Source organism: Myotis brandtii, unplaced genomic scaffold, assembly GCF_000412655.1.
Source record: "Myotis brandtii unplaced genomic scaffold, ASM41265v1 scaffold902, whole genome shotgun sequence".
NCBI lineage: Eukaryota > Metazoa > Chordata > Mammalia > Chiroptera > Vespertilionidae > Myotis > Myotis brandtii.
Window position 1 is genome coordinate 3135940 of NW_005371709.1, and position 19313 is coordinate 3155252.

A 19313-nucleotide genomic window follows, 5' to 3' on the forward strand; every position below is an offset into this window, starting at 1 on the left:
GAGCCAGCCTCCCTTGGTCCCTCCCCACCGGCTGCATCTGGGCAGCACTGTGCCACAGCTCGAAGGGCATCTGCAGTCACCGCAGCTCAGCAGTAAACCAGATTCTGGGTGACAGTGCCCCAGCAACAACATAATCCACGGCCGAAGGTGGAATTGTGCGGCCTGTGAGGAATAAGGCTCCCTCTTCTCTGGTTCTGGGGTGCGTCACCCAAGAACCGCTGCTGCCAAGTCAATGCAGCTCGGCAGCTCCTGCATTGAGTGTCTGCCTCCCGGTGGTCAGTGCGTGTCATACATACTGGCCAGTTGGCCAGTCGCTTAGCCTTTTATATATATAGATACAGACTCATACCTTTCTTTTCCTATAAGTCTCCACCAAAGTAATCAAATTTTGAAAAAATAAAAACCATAAAATATACTAGACAAGTTTCATTGAGTTTCTTGGTTACCTTTACTTTATCTCTTCTCAAGCAACAGAATAGACAATTTTCATCAAAAGTCCAATCAGAAATGCTTTCAGGTTCACAGTCTGCAAAAATAGTAGGAATAACAAATTAATAGTCACAGATGAGGATTTTTCAGGAAACAAATGAGAATGTCAAAAATATTATTTTAACAAAAAAACTTTACTTAATAGTAGACAGGTTCCTATTTATGTAAAATCTTAACAACTGCTCACTAGTTAATATACCTTCTTCATACATATACTTTGCATTATTAACTAAACACAAAAAGATGCTTACATTGATATAGCTTTAACCAACAAAACTATGAATAAAAAGGAGAAGACAGAGGCTAAAATCACCAAGGTATCGTGTCACCAGGATGATTTTTAAATAACAAAAAAATATTTTGAATACCTTTAAATAAACTGAGATCTTTTAAAAATGCAGGTCCAAACAGCCCTTCAAGAATACTTTCAAACCCTGAAAGGATGGAAAAAAATCCATTATTATAATATTCCCTATTGTAATTTAATATTAATCCATCACATGAAAAAATGATAGGGTTTTCCTCCAGTTCTCAAGGATCCCCAGATTATTACTGAAGAGATGCTAAGGGAAGAGTGTCAACGACAAATCTTAAAAAAAGGCTTTGCATTTTTATCAATGATTAATATTCAATACAAATTCAGAGCACATTCAAGAACTATATAAAACAGACAATTGCTAGAAATAACTAATAAAGGAATGGAAACTCATGGGTTCTCTTACCATCTTCCCAAATCCCAAATACCTCTTTATATAAACATTCAAAGTCTAGTTTAAAAGGTGCCTTTCCTAGTAAGAGTCAAACTGCTTCAAAGTTTCCACAACAGTCTGGATTAATCAAATAGTATGTTTCTAAAATCAACTGAGACAACATATTTTCAAGCTAATAGTTTTTTTAAAAATATGCTTTTATTGATTTGAGAGAGAGGAAGGAAAAGGGAGAGAGAGATAAAAACATCAATGATAAGAGGGAAATCACTGATGGGCTGTCTCCTGCAAGCCCCCTACTGGAGTTTGAGCCCACAATCAGGCATGTGCCCTGACAGAATTGAACTGTGACCTCCTGGTTCACAGGTCTGGTATGCTCAACCACTGAGCCACACCGGCTGGGCCAAGCTAATAGTTTTTTGAAGAAAGAAAATCCTCACTGAGAACACCAATATATCACTATAGAAAAAAGCAACTATATAACATTTTAACAGAAAAACACTTGTGATTTCACATTGCCACAATTAACTATTTACTGGTTCCTTTATGAAGTTAGAACCCACTAATTATACATACAAAAATATGAGAGCCCTGGATGGTGCAACTCCGTGGTTGGAGCATCGGCCCACTCACCAAATGGTCTAGGGTTCAATTCCCAGTCAAGGGCACCTACTTAGGTTGCAGGTTGGATCCCCAGCCCAGTTGGGTGTGTGCAGGAGGCAACCAATTGATGTGTCTACCTCACACTGAGGTTTCTCTGTTTCTCTCCCCTCTCTTCCACTCTCTAATAAAGAATTTAAAAAGGAGCCCAGCCGGAGTATCTAAGTGGTTGAGGTGGACCTATGAATCAGAGGTCATGGTTCAATTCCTGGTCAGGGCACATGCCTGGATTGTGGGTTCAATCCCCAGTATGGGGCCTGCAGGAAGCAGCTGACCAATGATTCTCTCTCATCATTAATGTTTCTCTCTCCCTCTCCCTTCTTTTCTGAAATCAATAAAAAAAATATATTTTTTAAAATAAGAAAAAAAATTAAATATACCTATACATAAATATTTAAATTAGCATCATCTTGTACCAGTATAAAGTAGAAAATGAAACACACACAAAAAAAGTTTCTGATTTATTTAATCAAATATTGGTGATCAAAGCAATAAAAAGCAATTTAAAAATATCTTTGCCATCTTGGTGTCTATGGGTTAAGAGAGTAAGGAGGAAAAAGAGGAAGGGTATCAGACTGTATCTTTATACAACATGACAGAAACAATGGATTAGAGTAGTGGTTCCCAAATTATGTGTTGTGTGCCTTACTGGGAGCTCAAATGTATTCATGTATACTTTAAGTGTGACCTTTAGAAAAAAATTAGTATGTCTTGTGTATTTAATGTACATACTACTTTTCAAATGCATAGAAATGTTACTATAATTAAGAAAACATAAAAAGTGTTACTGAACTCTTAGTAGTTAGGGGCACTACGTATTTTGTCACCCTCTACTATCACCTAAGGCTTTATAATTTTTAATATTCAACTCCTATGTTCAAAAGAGAGTGAAGCACTAATTTAAAATACTATTAGAGGCCCGGTGCACAAATTCGTGCACCAGTGGGGTCCCTTGGCCTGGTCTGCAGGATCGGGCCAAAACTGGCTCTCCAACATCCCCCGAGGGATCCCAGATTGCAAGAGGGCACAGGCCAAGGTGGGACCCCACTGGTGCACGATCGGGGCGGCCAGGGAGCACAGGAGGTTGGCCAGCCAAGGAGGGACCGTGGGTGTGTCCGGCCCTTCTCACTCAGTCCCAATCAGCCAGACCCCAGCAGCAAGCTAACCTACCAGTCAGAGCATCTGTCCCCTAGTGGTCAGTGCACGTCATAGCAACTGATCGACCGGTGGACTGTCTGCCCCCTGGTGGTCAGTGCACGTCATACGAGTGGTTGAGTGGCCTTAGCATATCATTAGCATATTACGCTTTGATTGGTTGAACGGCTGACCCATCGACCAGACACTTAGCATATTAGGCTTTTATTACATAGGATAGCCAGGCCCTAGCTCCTGTGGCTCAGTTGGTTGGAGTGTCTGTCAGTGGTGGGTTCAATTCCTGGTTAGGACACATACCCAGGTTTTGTTTCTGTCCCCAGTCCAGGGTCCATGTGGAAGGCAAACAAACAATATTTCTCTCTCTCTCTCTCTCTCTCTCTCTCTCCCTGTGTGGAAGGTAAACAAATGATGTTTCTCTCTCTCCCTCTCTCTCTTTCTCTTCCTCTCTCCCCCTCCCTCCTTTTGTCCCTCCCTCTGTCTCTCCCTTTCTTTCTCAGAAATTAATTAATTAATTACTATAGCCAGGGAATACCTGAGGTTCACACACATGTTGCATTTCCTTACCACGAATTCAATTACCATGAAAGGTTTGGAAGATAAGGGGTCAGATAAGATGGTCCCTGGGAACAGTATTTTATTTGGCTATAAGAATAACATTGTAATTTTAGGAATTTCTTTGTCCTTCGCATTAAGCCATAATTAAAGAGTAATCTCTAGCAGCGGTTCTCAACCTGTAGGTCGCGACCCCTTTGGCAATCGAACGACCCTTTCACAGGGGTTGCCTAAGACCATCCTGCATATCAGATATTTACATTACGATTCATAACAGTAGGAACATTACAATTATGCAGTAGCAACGAAAATTAATTTTATGGTTGGGTCGCAACATGAGAAACTGTATTTAAAGGGCCAGAAGGTTGAGAACCACTGCTCTAGAGTTTGTGTTATCTACATTGTAGTTAGAGAGTTGATTTTTCTGCACTATTTTTTAGGTTCTAGACCAGGGGTGGGCAAACTTTTTGACTCGAGGGCCACAATGGGTTCTTAAACTGGACCGGAGGGCCGGAACAAAAGCATGGATGGAGTGTTTGTGTGAACTAATATAAATTCAAAGTAAACATCATTACATAAAAGGGTACGGTCTTTTTTTTTTTTTAGTTTTATTCATTTCAAACGGCCGGATCCAGCCTGCGGGCCGTAGTTTGCCCACGGCTGTTCTAGACTTTCCACTTATTATTAAGGAGCAACTGTTTTTCAATTCTCCTTAGTTCTTTCCCATCAAAATTATTCCAAGAATATTAGCAAGATCAAACTACCCATTTAAGAAACTGGGAAGTATGTATGCCTGTTTATTATTTGCCTGCTACAATTAAAACATTTTCTACTAAATTCTTCCCCACACTAGAGAGGAGAAAGGGTTGCATTGAGGTTTTTGAGGGTGAAGAGGCAGTGGTAGGTAAGAGAATGAAAAGGACTTGCTAGATACAATCTATCTCTGCAAACTAGATATTCCCAACACTAGCCTTAAAAAAAACAAAAAAATCCCACAGGCTGCCTCCAACTCTAAAACCCTCCTACCCCGCCCCCCCAAAGGAATTGATTTTACAAATATTTCAGTATCTTGAAAGTACCAAGTACACAATGCAAATAGCTAAATGATATTACAGGTGGCTCTTATCCTGAAGAGCAAATCTAATTTGCTTTCACCTGAGTTTATAAGAAATCATAATAAATTCAAAACTTGTATGCTAAGCACAAATTCTTGAAAAGGAAAAATGTAAATACAGCAAGAACTAATATTGGGAAACAAAAACAAAACAAAGCTTTAGAAGATAAAATTTAAAAATTACAAAGGACAATGGAACCTGAAAGAATAAGAAAACAGAAAAAAACTTCATCACACAACAGACAGTAATAAAAACCAAATTACAGAGCAAAAAGCAGTGAAAAGGAAAGACCGAAATGAAACAATAAAAAAATCTGGTCATAAAGTTAGTAACTGATCAAAATACTAACTTAAACAAGTCACTTTTCTTTTGCTCATATCTGCAACAATACATTAAACCTCACACATATTTCTGATTTGACACTGTAAAGCCATATTTTGCTACCCTCTGTTAACTGAACTTAATGCCACTCAGTTTTATTAATATTAAATATTGGATTTAGCAGTTGCATAGCAACAAGGACTGTCTCATGTGCCATGCTTGACATTAACAAAAGGCAAATAAGGGAAGAACAAATGTATTCAAAATTTATACCATGATCTCATAGAAAAGCCATGAAGATCAATAACAAAATGTCATGGAAAATTAAATAAATACTGAAAAAGATAGCCATGTCATTATGTTCAATCACTAGGATTTAAAAAGCACTTTTATGTAATATATTACATATAAAGAAATACTAATAATTTTACTGAACATGACCACTATCCAAGAATTCCTATCCAACATTACAACTGGTCTCAAAGCTGGTCTCCAGACTCTTCCTCACTGCAGCCTGCACTGTCTTCAGATTGCATTCCTGAAGCACTGCTTTAACAATGCTACCATCTGTTCAGAAAAATTGTACATTATATAAAAAACAAATCCCAAATTCCTAAATCCAGCAATCAAAGCAGCTTATAATTTGACCCCAACCTACTGTTAAAAAGCAGCCAGTTTCACAGAACCTTCCTGCTCATTCTCACAGCTTCAGTCAGGTTGGTGTTCTAAGATAGTCAGTTATCATTTCTACCTCCTAATATTTTCTCAAGCCTTTGTATCTCATCTCTGCACAAATAAATTATCTTCTTCAAGGTACTCTTCAATTTACTTAAGAAATACATATTCACTTATTCAATATACATTAACTGGGAGCCTGCCTTCCAACCAGGGTCAGTGGCTGGCACTGAGTAGGCAGTGGTGAGCAGACATGATGCCTGCCCTCATGGAGCTTCGGTTTCTAGTTTTTTCATCTTCAGAATTCATATATCATTTCCTCCTTTTAAGTAAATGTCAGTTGCCTTATGTTTTCTGTCATGTGCAAAGTACTGTCTATGTAAGTATTCTGTAAAATAAAATTTGTTATAGGCTATCTAAACCCTGTTGTTGTTTTTTTAAGTATATTTTATTGATTTTTTTACAAAGAGGAAAGGAGAGGAATATAGAGTTAGAAACATCGATGAGAGAGAAACATCCATCAGCCACCTCCTGCACACCTCCTACTGGGGATGTGCCCGCAACCAAGGTACATGTCCTTGACCGGAATCGAACCTGGAACCCTTCAGTCTGGAGGCCGACGCTCTTTCCACTGAGCCAAACCCGTTAGGGCTATCTAGACCCTGTTTTATTTTTCATACATTTGTATCTCCTCTCCTCACAGAGATTTAATGCTCCAGAAAGGACGGAAAGGTCTTCCTGTTTCCCACAATGTTTCTCTTATACTAGGGCTCTATATGCCTGATTCTGAGCTTCTGGTTTAATCAGAAAACTCTGGAAAGATAGAAGATTACAATTTATCACATATTTTCCTCTACAATCTAAATCAGAATCTCTTCTCCATTTCTAACTAAAGGGGGAAAGGCAGGTCATGAAAAGTAACAGGATAGGAACATATCATATACAAGCTAACTAAGGCAAGCAATACAGCCTGTACTTTTGAAACAAAGAAAAAATTACTGAATAAAAAATGGTTCCTGGGTCTTAGGAACCTCTCCTCTGAAATACCAGATTAGCAATTTGAGAAACAAAAGGGTGCTGAAGAAAACCTAGGAGCAGATCAGAAAATTAGCTATTTTTACATCAAGGTCCCTTGGGTACCTTGTACAACTTGATGCTTGGTATAAAAGAGCTCAATTTTCAACAGAGCATTACTTTATAAAATATCAGTTCAAAGGTGCCTGCTAGTTACAATCACCTACTAATCTACTAGTATATAATACAAGCCTAAGCGACTGTTACCTTGGAACGACCAGAACGACTGGTCGCTATGATGTGCACTGACCACCAGGGGGCAGGTGCTCAACGCAGGAGCTGTCCCCTGGTGGTCAGTGCACTCCCACAGGGGTAGCGCTGCTCAGCCAGAAGCTGGGCTCATGGCTGGTGAGTGCAGCAGGCAGCGGGCCTAAGCCATCAGTTGGACATCCCCTGAGGGCCCCTGGACTGCGAGAGGGAGCAGGCCGGGCTGAGGGAGCCCCTCCACTTCATGAATTTTGTGCACTGGGCCTCTAGGGTCCTAATAAACAAAGTTGGTACTGACATTATCTGGAGTTCTTTGCTTAAAACTCAAGGGTGTTATTACTTTCTGACATCACACTGAACTCCAAGTGAGCCCCAAAATGAAAGTAATTAAAAAGCACCAGATTTTATAATCTTTTGTTTTATCCAAGATAATATAAGATAATTAACAACTCTTCACTGATGTTCCAGCTATCTCAGTATGTCATGCAACTAAAGAAATGTGGATGAACTTCTACAGGTAATGATAAAAAACCAGGCTCCTCTTCTCTTTTCTTTAGGCAATCCACCCCACCATTGGACAACTACGTTCATTGAGAGTTCTTCCTCTCTCTCTGAGCATCTGTTCATGGCCCAGGCACTTTGAGGAGCCCATTTGCTGACATGGCTCACTTGTTACCCTCAGAATAACACAGCATGAGAAGTGATGAAAAAACCTGACCAGATATACTGAAGAGAAACAATAATTTAAGTATAACTAATGCCCAAACTGAAACAGAATTAGCGAAGAAAAAATATACTAGAACTTAAAGAAAAATTATAAATAGTATTTCTACTGAGACCAGCATTTCTACTGAGACCAGCATTTTTTTTTTCTTTTTAAAGAGAATGCTGCTCTAAAAAGAGAGTGAAAAATATGTTTGGGGGAGGGGAAAAAGAAAAACAAAAATGCCAAAAGAACCAAATAGAGGTACTGAGTAGGAAAATATACAACCAACTAGTGATTTAGAAAACCAACTTAAGAAATGTCTTCATAATGTATACTGAATCTGAAGACACAGAAATCATGAGAAAAAGATGAGAGAAGTGGCCAGAATATTCAATATCTGTAAAATAGGATTTTTCAGAACAAAAAAAGTTAATAAATATAAATAAGAAATTTTAAAAAGTGGGTGGGAGGAGAAGAAGGAAAAAAAATAAAACTTCCTAACATTAAATAATATCTTGAGTCTTTAGTATCTAATGGCTCTGAGAAGTACTGGGGCAGAATCCCAGTGGTGGAAAGCACACACATACATATATAACTCTCCTGGTAAAATAACTCAATTTCAAGAATAAAAATTTTTAAGCTCCAAAGAAGGGGAATTTTTACTTAATTTTATTTGAAATAAGAGGAAAGAGACTTAGACTGCTAGTTATTTCATCAGTAAAAGTAAATGCCAAAAGCCAATGGAGCTATGTTCACAAAATTCTGAACTTTTGTACCCAATTTATTATTCATAGACAGGGGTAAAAGGAAGACATCACTAGATATGCTCTGATTTGGAAAGTAAGATAGCCATTCACTCTGAGGTAGGTTACATAAAGTAGTTTAGCTAAATAAAAAATGACTCAGAACAAAGACCTTAAAAAAGGAGAAAATACTACACACACACACACACACACAGCTGGCGTGGCTCAGTGGTTGATCGTCCACCTATGAAGAACCAGGAGGTCGTGGTTCGATTCCAGATCAGGGCATATGCCCAGGCTGCAGACTCAATCCCCATTGTGGGGTGTGCCAGAGGCAGCCAAACAATGATTCTCTCTCATCATTAATGTCTCTCTCTCTCTCTCTGAAATCAATAATATAAAAAAAGTGGCAAGCAATATACCAGTATTAGTTAAGTGTCAATATAGGGATTCCGTTTAACATAAAAAGAATTCTTTAAATAGATAAACACAATATAATTTTTAAAATTAAGAATAACATTCCAAATTATTACAACAAAATCTTCGGTGAAGTAGAGTAAAATATGTTAAATTAAGATCAAGTGTTTGTGGAGGGAGCAATCTGTAATACTCATAAAATTATTATATCAACTAGTGGCCCAGTGCATGGATTTGTGCACACTGAAAGGAAATTAATTAGAAGAAAAATTCGTGCAGTAATTATGTTACTACAAAAAAATTACATCCTATATAATAACTATCCTATATAATAAAAGCCTAATATGCTTAAGTGTCTGACCGTTCGTTTGCCCGGTCGCTATGACACGAATTGACCACCAGGGGGCAGACGCTCCAACCGGTAGGTTAGCTTGCTGCTGGGATCTGGCCTATCAGGACTGGGCGAGACGGGCCAGACTCTCCCTGGAGCCCTCCAGTGGTCCCTCCCCGGCCCCAATTGTGCACCAGTGGGGTACCTCAGCCTATCCTGCGCCCTCTCACAATCTGGGACCCCTCGGGGGATGTCAGAGAGCCGGTTTCGGCCCAATCCCCGCAGGCCAGGCCAAGGGACCCCACCAGTGCACGAATCCGTGCACCAGGCCTCTAGTAGTATATATAATATCCTATATAATAAAAGCCCAGTGACCGAATGGTGGAACGATCAGAACAACTGCTCGACCAGTCGCTATGACGCGCACTGACCACTAGGGGGCAGACAACGCAGGAGCTGCTTCCTGGTGGTCAGTGCACTCCCACAGTGGGAGCACCGCTCAGCTGACCGGGATGAGCAGCACTCCCAAGTGGGCTGATCCCCACAGGCCATGCCCCCCACCAGTGCACAAATCCTGTGCACCGGGCCTCTAGTAGTATTATAAAATTAAAATACAAAATATTTATTCGCCCTTCTCTATAATAGAAGTGTCAGAGATGAAAGAAAATTAGTAAAATGTATATGAAAATAATATATAAATTGGTTAATAAACAATAACATGATATAAAAATAAAAACATGATATAAAAACATTGATAAAAACAATGATTGATAAATTGATTAATAAACAACATAACAGACATGATATAAAAACAAAATGTGATATAAAAACAAAACATGATATAAAAACATTGATAAAAACAATGACTGATAAATTGATTAAACTTATTCTAATATCTCCCTGTACACCACATTAAGAGTAAAAACACTTTCAGAGTGCTTGACTAATTTCCCTTGCGATGAAGTATTTACAACTTTAACGTCACACACCACACTCTTCCGAGAGAAAGCAACATATAACTGACCATGTCCGAAAACGGGTTCAGGTAGGAATATTCCTACTCTGTCTAGAGTTTGTCCTTACGATTTACGAATAGTCATCACAAATGCTGGCATTATGGGAAACTGTCTTCGAATTAATTTAAATGGGAAGCCAGTGTCAGATGGGAACAAACTAATTCTTGGAATCAGAACAACCTCTCCTTCTGCAGATCCTGTTAATACTTCAGCTTTGATTATGTTAGGTCGCAATCTTTTGATAATAAATACAGTACCATTACAAAGACTCCATTTACATTCTGGCATCACATGTGATTGGCACCAGTGAGAGATTTATATGTATTGCGCATGTGCGAGTCAACGTTTACTTTTAAATTGCCAGTGCGCGTCAAATGCCAGTGCGCATCATATGTGCTGGCCAGCCGGTCAGTCAGACGGATGGTCTGTCACTTAGCCTTTTTTTAAAAAAATATTTTTATTGATTTTTTACAGAGAGGAAGGAGAGGGATAGAGAGTTAGAAACATCGATGAGAAAGAAACATCGATCAGCTGCCTCCTGCACACCTCCTACTGGGGATGTGCCCACAACCAAGGTACATGCCCTTGACCAGAATCGAACCTGGGACCTTTCAGTCTGCAGGCCGACACACTATCCACTGAGCCAAACCAGTTAGGGCTAGCCTTTTATATATAGAGATTTTTTTTACTGATAAGAAAATGTAGGCTTAAAATGTATGGGTAAAGTAGAAGAAATTTGGGGGGCGGGGGGGCTTGTAGGTAGAAGAATTTTTAAATCACCAGAGGATATAACAGTAAAAATGGTCAACTATAAAATAAAATTAAACAAAAAGCAGGCATACTAAATAGAAAAAACAAAAAAATTTCAGGAATAATACCAAACATGTATGTTATATGTGAACTGACGGAATTAACTAAGTAAAAGAGAGAAAATTGTCAGATAGGGCTAAACAATATGTGGTTTATAAAAGTGACTCAGATATGTTGAAATTATAGAGACAGGCAAAGAAAAATGTAGAAAAAAAAGAATAGGTGGCAATGAATATCAAAGAAAAATTCAAAGATAAAAGCATAAAACAAAATGAAAAAGAATTTTTCTATTACTAAAGGGGTAATCTATTTCATGAGTGGAATGGACCTATCATTTTTACCTTTTATTTCTGTTTGGGTTTGGCATCTAGCCTCCTAGAAAGACTTGGGATGCTCTCTCTTTCTTAAAAGATGGGTTGAACTCACATGCAAAACCATCTGGGGTTATTTTCTTCGAGAGAAGAGTTTTAACTATTAAATTTATTTAATACTTACAGAACAATTAAAACTTTTTATTCCTTCTTGAGTTGATCTTTGGCAAGTGTTATTTTTCTTGAATTTCAAAATTATTGGTATATGGTTGTTGATAGTAGTTTCCCTTGTCTTTTTTTAAATAGTGGTAAAATATACATAATATGAAATATACCATTTTAAATGTACCATTAAATATACTATTTACATTGCACCATCACCAGAACTTTTTTCAACTTGCAAAATTGAAACTCTATACCCATTAAACAATAATTCTCTATTCTTCCCATGAGCCGCCTCACCAACAATCATTCTACTTCCCATTTCTGTGAATGTAACTGCTCTAAGTACCTCTTAAATAGAAATCATACAGTATTGTCATTTAGTGACTGGCTTATTTCACTTAGCATAATGTCCTCAAGGTTTATCCACGCTGTAGCATGCCCTTCCCTTTTTGTTGTTGTTTGTTTGTTAATCCTCACCTGAGGATATTTTTCCCATTGATTCTTAGAGAGAGTAGAAGGGAGGGAGGGAGGGAGAGGGAGAGGGGGAGAGAGAGAGAGAGAGAGAGAGAGAGAGAGAGAGAGAGAGAGAAAACACATATGAGAGACACACATTGATTGGTTGCCTCCTGCACTCACCCCGACTAGGGCCAGGGATAGAGGTATGTGCCCTTGACAGGAATCAAACCTGGGGACCCTTCAGTCCATCCTTGACAGGAATCAAACCTGGGACCCTTCAGTCCATGGGCTGATGCTCCATCCACTGAGCCAAACTGACTAGGGCAGGATATCCTTTTTTTAAAGGCTGAATAATATTCCATTGATGCATGCATCAAATTTTGCTTATCCATTCATCCACGGATGGACATTTGGATTGCCTACCACTTCTGGCTATTGTAAATAATGCTGCTATAAATCCCTTATCTTTTGATACCCAAACTAACCCATCCAAAGCCAGACCTCTATCTAAATCCTGTATTTCCTAAATCTCTTTAACCTATAGTTATAATCTTCATTTTGGTAATACTATTTGTGTGTTTTTTAATCAATCTTGATCAATCTTGCCAGGTTTGTTTTCTAAGGTTTTATTTTCCCCAAAAAAATCCACTTTTGACTGTTTTTTTTTTCATCTTCTTTATCATATCTTTGTTTTCTGGTTCATTAATTTTCATTCTAAGTTTCATTATCTTTTTATTTTCTTTGGATTTATTCTGTTATTCTTTTTTTAAAAATATTTTTTTATTTATTTCAAAGAGGAAGGAAGAGGGAGAGAGATATAAACATCAATGATGAGAATCATTGATTGGCTGCCTCCTACACGCCCCCTACTGAGAATCAAGCCTGGAACCAGGGCATGTCTCCTGACCGGGAATTGAACTCTAACCTCCTGGTTCATAGATCAATGCTCAACCACTGAGCCACTCCGGGTGGGCCTGTTATTCTTTTTCTAAGTTATGATAGCTTGGTTCACTTACTTTTTTTTTTCTTTAACAAAGAATGAAGTATAGGAGTGATTTAAGAGAACTAAATTTTTAATTATTTTGTATTAAGAAGCAATCTAGGATAAGTAAAATATAATATATCCAAGTAATGGAATATTGCCCTGCCAAAACTTTTGATGGCTTTCCACTGACAATATTGAAAACTTCACATTCCTGGATGACATGCAAGATCACTGAGTTCTCTCTTAGTTCCAAACTACTTTTACAGTCTCCCCTACCCCTATTTTCTGTCACATAAACTATGCTCTGGCGAGACTGATTAATCTTCTATATACATAAAAGCCTAATATGCAAAGTGTCCCCTCAGGAGTTCAACCGACCGGGAGTTCGATTACTTGCTATGATGTGTGCTGACAACCTGGTGGCAGCGCAGAACGAAGGGAAGCCCCAGCCGGCAGCCGCTAGGGACCCTACCCATGCACAAATTTCATGCACTGGGCCTCTAGTCATTACATACATATCAATACTTCCATGCTTTTTAAGCATAGCATGTCCTCTGACTAGAATGTTTTCCTGCAAGCCTCAATCTACTTAATTCTAAGGCATCCTTTATCTCAGTGGTTCTCAACCTTCTGGCCCTTTAAATACAGTTTCTCATGTTGTGACCCAACCATAAAATTATTTTCGTTGCTACTTCATAACTGTAATTTTGCTACTGTTATGAACCGTAATGTAAATATCTGATATGCAGGATGGTCTTAGGCGACCCCTGTGAAAGGGTCGTTCAACCGCCAAAGGGGTCGCGACCCACAGGTTGAGAACCGCTGCTTTATCTCATCCCACAAACCCCAGGCAAAGTTAGGAACATCATCATCAATGCTGAAGTTGCACTGCTTATAAACTAAAATTTTGGGGGCATTTTATCCACTAGATTTTGAGCAAATAAATAGAGTCTATTCATCTTTTTCTTAACATCAGCCTGTTCCTTAAACTGCAGTCAATACTGTTTGTTTGATGAATAGATCCTTATATTTACCTGAGTGGTTTGAAATTCCACAATGACTCCATTTTGTGTATCTGGCATGTTGAAGACCCACAGAAATAGAAATAAAACAGAAGTGTAATTGATATCTGATAGAAAAAGGATGGTTTTCTGCTCCAGCTCAACCAAGTTTCCTGTATCTATGAACTAAAACCAGAACATAATTAATGGCTTGCTTTGCTGGCCCATCACCAGAGATGACAGGACACTTTTGTGTGTGTGTGTGTGTGTGTGTGTGCACGCGCATAGCTGTAACCACAGCAAAGACAGAAATAAAGGAAAGATGAAGTCCTATATAACAGTGACATTAATAGATTAAGAAGAAAAAGAAATATGTATTGAACAGCTGGAACATTACGAAAATAATTTAATATAATTATATCTACATACCTAATTCCATAAATGAGGTTCTAAGATGTTAAGTAACCAAAATCATACAAATAGTAAATAGCTAGGTCAGATTAATTTAGTTCTTTGGAAATCCAAGGGCAGTTTTGGTTCATTTTTCCAGTGATATCAAACTGTCTTCAGCAGAGTAATTATGCTAAAAAGAAGCCATTTAAATGCAAATCTAAAGTTGATTAGAAATGAGTCAATTACACCAGGAGTCACAATCTATGGGCCAAAATTCCTTAGAGGAACTCAAGTCATTACAAGGTCAGTAAATCCATATGAGCACTGTTTGTAAATTAAGTAAAAATGTGCTTGCATATACAACCACTACTCTACTGAACGCATTATGCTGTGAACAAAATACATGTTTCTTTTAAAAGCATTACTGAATTCATAATGTCCTTTTATTATATTTTCTCAAAGACACTAAAAATGCAATACAATGTAAGAGACCAGAAGTTTCTTTTGCCTTTTTGATTTGTTTTGTTTTTTAGATTAATGAAGCAAAAAGAATTTCTATTGTTTCTAAGACTCTTTTCCTTGGTGGACCAGATATTGTGTCTACTATGAGTCAGGCACTAGGAATGCAGCTATGAATAACACAGACAAAAGTCCCTATCTTGTAAACTTTATGGCAGGGGAGAGAAATGATACAAATAATAAGGATGATGATAAATGTGCGATAAGGATAAGCAGAAGTAGTAGTCAAAGAAGAATATAGCAGAGTAGGGGGATAACAAACAAACCCTGATAAACTCTGACTGGTAACTCTGAGAACTGCTGGGTAGGGACAGAGTAAGGAGAATTTTTAAGGCCCGAAAAAGATTCTAGGAGGCAACATTTTGGATACTGAATGAAGTGAGGAAGCAAACCATGTAGGTATCCAGGACAGGAACATTCTAGGTAGAGGGAACAACACTAAAGCAATACATAGTGTGAAGTATGGTATATTTGAGAAACAGCAAGAAAGTTGGTATGATCTGAGCAAATAACTAAGATTAAAAGTAGGAGATAAGATCAGAGATCTAGAGACAAGATCATAGTGAGGAGATTGGATTGTGAATTTAATAGAGATCCACTGGGTTTACATTTAGGTGGTAGTGGAGGTAATATGATCAGATTTATATTATTTGAGATTTCCAGGTGAATATATGGATAACTAATTATGAGGAAAGCATTATTAGGAGACTATTATATTATAACAGCTCTAGCAAGAGATACTGGTAACTTGAACTGGTGTGGCAGTAATGGAGGTAGAGAGTAGTGGCTGGATATAGAGTATATTTTGAAGATAAAACCAACTTGTTTGGTGATGCTCTAAATGTGGAATGTGAGGGAAAGGAGCTGAAAGCAATACTTGGGCTTTTGGTCTGAGAAATGGGTATATGGTAATATAACTTTCTAAGATAGAGAAGACTGGAGGAGAAAGGTTTAACAGAGATCTATCTAGTTCAGTTTTGAACACGTTAAGTCTGACATATCTCAGAAATCAACGTGGATATATGTAGGAGGCAATTGGATAGGTGAATCTGAAGTTAAAAGGAGATACCGGATCAGTGATATAAAACTAGAAATCATCAAAGAGAGGTAAAATAAAGCCTTACAACTAGATGAGATTGTATTCCGTTAATAAAAGCAGATAAAAAGGAGAGGAGGGTAGAAGACTGAATACTGGAGCATTGCAATGTTTACCAATTAGGAAGAAAAAGACTGAAAATATGACCAGGTCTTATTTTGCATCTGGCAAAAAACTTGGTTGTAAGCACTCAAAAATTACTAGCTGATCTGCATTATTGTATACTAGAGGCCCGGTGAGCAGAATTCGTGCACAGGTAGGCCAGCACGAATTCCTAGGCCTGGCCAGCAATCAGGGCCGATCGGGGCCTTCCAGCTGCCAGCCAGGGCCTCCCTTTGTTCTGCGCCGCCCCCTGGTGGTCAGCGTACGTCATAGCGAGCAATTGAACTCCCAGTCTCCCAGTCGAACTCCCGAGGAAACAATTTGCATATTAGGCTTTTATATATATAGATAGATAGAGGGTAAGTAATTTAAATGTAAATCATACCCCCCAACCTCATACAAGCGATGCTTTTGAAAGGAAGCACATCATTTTGTATATAATAAACACATTTCTTTAACTATATCTAATTTACATTATTAAAATCATTATTTTATAACATGCCTCCAACATAGTTTAATATATGGCTGTACAAAAGAACAAATTTCAAGCCCTAACCGGTTTGGCTCAGTGGATAGAGCGTTGGCCTGCGGACTCAAGAGTCCCAGGTTCGATTCCGGTCAAGGGCATGTACCTTGGCTGTGGGCACATCCCCAGTAGGGGGCGTGCAGGAGGCAGCTGATCGATGTTTCTCTCTCATCCATGTTTCTAACTCTCTATCTCTCTCCCTTCTTCTCTGTAAAAAAATCAATAAAATAGCCCTAACCGGTTTGGCTCAGTGGATAGAGCATCAGCCTGCAGACCAAAGGGTCCCAGGTTCGATTCCGGTCAAGGGCATGTACCTTGGTTGCGGGCACATCCCCAGTAGGGAGTGTGCAGGAGGCAGCTGATTGATGTTTCTCTCTCATAATGTTTCTAACTCTCTATCCCTCTCCCTTCCTCTCTGTAAAAAAAATCAATAAAATATACTTTTTTTAAAAATCAATAGAATATATGTAAAAAAAAAAAAAAGAACAAACTTCAATCTGGCTCCCACTAGAATAAGCTTCAGCTTTTTTAGAAATATTTAAATTACACCAAAGTTTGAGTTAGTCTTCTGATTTATATACATACTTACATATAAAGTAAATTCTTTTTTTTTTTTAAGTAAATTCTTAATAGTTTTCAATGATTACCTACTCTCTGCAGAATAAAATCTAAACTATGAGGTCTGGCATTTAAATCCTTCCAAAAGTGAACCTTTTCAACAATCTCTCTTCCAATAGCCTTCAACTACATTCAACTCACACTATTCTGTTTCTTGACTATAACTTGATTTTCCTTTTCTTGATTCTTCTCCTCACCCTGTTCCTTCCCCTTAAAATGTCCTTCTCACAAATCTTGACTCTTGATCCTGCTTGGTCTTCAAAGCCACAGATCAAAAGTCCCTTCTGACTATTATATTTCCTCTCAATTGACTTCCAATATCCTTCACTTTATCTGTCTGAATTTTAAACATGAATGTGTATGTTTTATGTATCCAACTGAATTTTACACTCAATGTTGTAATGTAATAGAAGAAACCCTAGTACTCTACAAAGTAAAGAGACTAGTGGTTAAGAGCATGGATTCTGGAGCCAGACTATTTGGGTTCAAATTTCTGACTTTGCCTTTTAATAGTTGTATGGCTTTGGGCAAGTTATTTGTCTTCTTTATGCCTCATCTTCCTTGGCTATAAAATTATTTTGATCTCAAAAGTTTAAGATTATTAAATATTTGCAAAGTGTTTAGAATAGTAGCTGAAGCATAATAGAAGCACTATATTATAAAGTGTTTAAGGAAAAAGGAAGGAGTTTGTATTTTGGTTTGTAATTCCTTTTTTTCATATATAATTTGAAAGACAACTACATAAACAATTACAAATCTATGTTGGGCATCCTATATAATAAAAGCCTAATATGCAAATTGTCCCCTCAGGTGGTTGTTCGACTGGGAGTTCGACTGCTCACTATGACGTGGGGGCTGCGACCTCTTACCAGCTACCTGGGGGTGGGGGTGACAGGGATGGAGGTGCGGTGAGAATGTGGGGTGTCCACCAAGCTCACTCTCACTCTCCTTGCTACCCTCCCCCAGGACGCCAGGGCTCGTGCGCCGGGGAAGCCCCCATGCTCAGGTGCCAGGTGCCCGCGAGAAGCCTGCCTGCACTCGCGTGCCCTCTTCCGGGTAAGCCGGGCCACAGCCGCCGGGACTGCAGGGACTGTTCGGGCTCCCCGTGGTCTGCAAGGCCGGCCAGGAGAGTGAGCGCTGCCAGCCTGGCTTCCGTGTGGCGCCGCTAGGCGGCCCAGAGACCCACACTGTGCCCTGGCCCGCGGTGTCTGGCTGCGCTCATTGCATCTCCGCATGGTGACTCGGGCGTCGTGACTCAGGTGGAGGGGGGGTGCACAGGGGCCCTTCCACACCAGATGCTCGCACTTCAATTGCCAGCCAGGCCTAGGGACCGCACCCATGCATGAATTTCATGAACTGGGCCTCTAGTATAATGTATAAAGATGTAATTTGTGATAACAACAACATAAAGTAGGGGGACAGACATATAAGAGCAAAGTACTTTGTATACTATTGAAACTAAGTTATTAATTTGAAATAGATTCTTAAAAGTTAAGAGGTTAATTATATATCCCCCAGGCAAATACTAAGAAAATAACTAAAAATTGTATAGTAATAGAAATAAAAAGAAAATACCAGAAAATATTTATGTAACACAAAAGTCAATATGGAGGACTTAAAGAACAAAGTTGACATAAGACATGTAAAAAACAAATAGCAAAATGGCAAAGATCCTTTCTTATCAATAATTACATTAAATTTAAATGGATTAAACTTTTCAATTAAAAGGCAGAGATGGGGAGAATGGAAAAAAGAAACATGAGCCAACTATATCCAACAGACTCACTTTAGATCCAAGGACACAAAGAGGTTGAAAGTGAAGGAAAAGAAAAAGAGTCCATGAAAACAGAAACTGAAAGAGAAATTGAGTGGATATACTAATATTAGACAAAACAGGTGTTAACATAAAACTTGTTACAATAGACAAAGAAGAACATTACATGATAAAAAAATCAATTTATTAAGAAGATTTAACAATTAAAAACATATACGCACCTAAAACATTTACGCATCCCCAAAGTATATGGGAAGCAAAAAATGACAGAATTGGAAGAAATGCTCAACAATAATAGTTGTAGACTTCGCCCTAGCTGGTTGGCTCAGTGGATAGAGCATCAGCCTGGGGACTGAAGGGTCCCGGGTTCGATTTCAGTCAAGGGCACA

The 19313-nt window shown here is 38.6% G+C and overlaps 1 protein-coding gene across 10 annotated transcripts in view; it reads right to left on the reverse strand.

The window, feature by feature from the left end:
• Positions 1-19313, reverse strand: part of LOC102251591 (ligand-dependent corepressor) — a 98183-nt gene that overhangs the window by 60283 nt on the left and 18587 nt on the right. For 6 of the 10 annotated variants that reach the window (XM_014532675.1, XM_014532681.1, XM_014532678.1 and 3 more), the window contains 2 exons: positions 858-923; positions 447-526 (listed from right to left, as the gene is read on the reverse strand). The gene's annotated coding sequence lies outside the window, so the exon portion shown is untranslated. Of the gene's footprint in view, positions 1-446; positions 527-857; positions 924-7970; positions 8061-13929; positions 14369-19313 lie in introns of those variants that run through there. The other 4 variants (XM_014532676.1, XM_014532682.1, XM_014532679.1 and 1 more) reach the window with 4 other exon arrangements.